Source organism: Herpailurus yagouaroundi, unplaced genomic scaffold (genome assembly GCF_014898765.1).
Source record: "Herpailurus yagouaroundi ecotype Mexico unplaced genomic scaffold, PumYag 190, whole genome shotgun sequence".
Taxonomy (NCBI): Eukaryota; Metazoa; Chordata; class Mammalia; order Carnivora; family Felidae; genus Herpailurus; species Herpailurus yagouaroundi.
In genome coordinates this window covers 35,109,667-35,112,849 of record NW_024412421.1, presented here as the reverse complement: position 1 = coordinate 35,112,849, position 3,183 = coordinate 35,109,667, and positions in this window count along the sequence as shown.

The following is a 3,183-nucleotide window of genomic DNA, read 5'->3' as shown; positions in this document are numbered from 1 at the left end:
CCCCCCCCCCCCCCCCCCCCCCCCCCCCCCCCCCCCCCATCTTTAAGAGGCAGTACTGGGCTTGGGGCAGATAACGACCAGTTGAATGCAGGTGATTATAGAATGTAACTTGGCCACATCTGACCTCAAAACCCGGGGAAGCTGGGCAGACCACAGCCCCCACGATTCGTCTTTGGAACTCCGGCTCTGGGATCATGGGATCTGTCAACGAGAAGGGATATTTGATCTGCAAACCTCCGATTCATGCGACACGTCCCGGGGTGGCTGGGAGGCGGGCCGCACTTTGGGGAAGCTCGTCCAGCGGCCCCGACCGCTTCCTCTTAATTCTTCTGGGTGCGTGAGTTCCCCCGAGGGTCTTTTCTTCTGTGACCCTGCCGCCTTCTCACATTGTTCTGTTTTTCTGACAACAGCCGGTTGCCCAGGCAACCCCCTGGGGAGCCCGAGTCAGACCACGTCTTCCCTGCGGGGAAGTTGAGCCCTTAACCCATCTCTGCATCCTCCACCAGCCGCCTCTTGGCGTGACCTCAGAACCCGCGCGCCAAACCCCAGGCAAAGAGCTCCCCTTCCCTGCGGGGACCCTTCCCGGGCGCTGGGCTGGGACCCCGAGCCAGAGCGGCCCCGAGACCTCACGCCCTCCCAACCCTTCCTAACAAACACACACAAAGTGCCCAGGTCCGTGGTGCGGAGCGGCCCACGCGAACAGCACCCAGAGAGAAGCAGAGCGTCCCCCGCCGGAACGCCCTCCGCCTCCCCTCGTGGGCGCCTCCCCTCGTGGGCACCCCGTCCCCCCACGTCCAAAAGGGCAGCCGTTCTCCTGACTTCCAACCAGCACAGCTTTCTTCTGCCTGTTGCTGAACTTGATACAGACCGAGTGGCACAGCGTGTGCCGCCGGGGGGCCTGCACCGGCCGCCATCAAGTGGGTGAAGCCACACACGTGCTCACGCTCCGAATCGCGTGGCCCGCTGGCTAGTCCGACCCTCTGGTCTGTACAGATGAGAGCACAGAGGCCCAGAGCGGGAATGTGCCTTGCCCGAGGTCACACAGCAAGGCTAGCAGCCCGGTCTTCAGACTCCACGTGCGTTCAGTGGGCTTTCCCTGACCCCGAACTGCTGGGGGGCCGTGGATCTCGAAGCGTGGCCAGGGGACCGGTGGCATCGACGTCACCCCGGACGCTTGTTAAAATGCGCATCTCCAGGTGCTGCCTCGCACCTGCGGAATCCGAATCCCGGAGGAAGAGGCGCTGGGGCTCTGCCTTTTGGCGAGCGGGTCGGGGGTTTCCTGGGCTCAGGGAATCCCTGCGAACCCCGAAGGAGCACCGTGCGATTCTTCATTTTGGCCACTAGGGGGAGCCAGCGCCCCAGAGACACAGCCTCGCGCCCTCAAGCGAGCCCCAAACGGCGAGTTTTACCTGGCGGCTCCGGGGAGAGCCTCACGGGACGTGACACCAGTCGGCAGTGTTCAGGGAAAAGTACTTTTGTTAACACGGGAGGCAGGAGACCTCGGTCCCCGTACCACGGGTCCCTCCTGGGCCCCAAGCATCCCACCTGTGGCCCCAAGTGGCCGTGGCCTCGGCAGTGCCCTTCGCTTCTGTGAGCTCCAGATTCCGCCCTACCCCCCCGTCCGCAAGGCAGGGCTGTCTGTCGCACCCTCGTGGCCTCTGAGTCCCCACCCCCGGCCTGGATAGTTCACAAGACGTCCACTGACGTCCTTAAGACATTAGGAAACGCGAGGCAGTGTTGTCACACTGTGTGACTGGAGGGTTCTGTGCCTACGTGTGAGGTCCGGAACTGTGGCAGCCACCTTGGGCCCGTGAGATCCCCAAGGCAAACATGATGAGGACGGTAATGCTAAAAACGGAGCCGAGCCTGGAGCTTCCCTCCCTCGGACCCTCTAGCGAGGCAAGTTAAGAAATCTCCTGACGGCTCACTCCAACCGGGACTCCCCCGAGTCCACAGCGGGTCAAGGTGTGGGGCGCGAGGGAGCTGCCCGGGAGGTGGGTTTCTACGTAGTCACGCAGGGGCCCCTTCTGCGTCACACCAGCATGCTACCCGCTGCTTCGGTAAATCAAAGAAGGTTCCTAGCGCCGCGCAGCCCGCGGCTGGCCTGTCTGTAACGGACACCGTCTCCTTCCGCGGGTTCCGCCACCCCCTGCGTGCAGCCAGGAAGCTCCCACCTAGAGCCGCCGGCGTCCTACGCGGAGGGCTGCCCGCCCCGGCCCACGGTGCAGTGAGGGAACCCAGGCACGGGTACAGGCACCTCGTCCTCACCGCCGGCCGCCTAAAGCTCCTCTGATTACGCGTAGTTGTCATCTATTTTTGTTTTCCACTCTTTCCTATCAATTGAGCACGTATGGATACACACACTGTCTTTTCACGGGGACAACTAACGCGGGGGATACAAGCTCAGAAGCCCTCATCCATCCCTGGCGGGTCTCCCAAGAGCCCCTCTCAAATCTGGATCCGCATAGCATAAACCTCATCTGTAACGAGGAGACTGAGGCTCAAAGGGCTCCCCTGCCCGAGGACGTGCGGTGAGAGCGGCCCGGCTGAGGTCGCCTCTCCTCCGAGTTATGTCACGTCAGGTCGGCGAGCCACGTGCTGAGAAGGCGGGCTCAGGGCCCTGCATTCACGTGCTTCCCAGATAGGAAGGAGAGAGAGCGTGAGAATCCGGGGAATAACTGTCCCGGTGTGTGAAGACGGAGCCCAGTCCCTCCATGCCTCTGGAGCTGTTTCCGAAGACGCCGGACCGAGGCTCCCTCTGAAGGGCGATTATCTGGTTGCAAAACTGGGATCAGCTCTCCCCTGAAATAACAGCCTTGGTCTCCTTGAGCGGAACTGAGGGGCAATCCCGACTACGGTCAGAGGCCCTGTACTGCTCCCCGCTGACCCGCTTGTGATCAGGGCAGGGGTCAGAATCCCCAGGATTACCTCAGTCCACCCTCCAACATCACAGCTCCCAAGAACCTGATTGCTTCTCCCGCTGTCCCACCCCCGCCCCACGGGGCCCCCTAAACCCTTCGCTTAGGAGCGACACACAGCCGATTTAGAAAGGCACAGAGCAAAGTCGGGCTAATGACATAAGCCGTGATCGTTGCCCTTACCGGCACTCACGCCAGCCCCGCCCCACGTGCCTCAGCCATCTCGTCACTTTTCTCAGCCTCCCGAGGCCTCTGCCCACCCCCC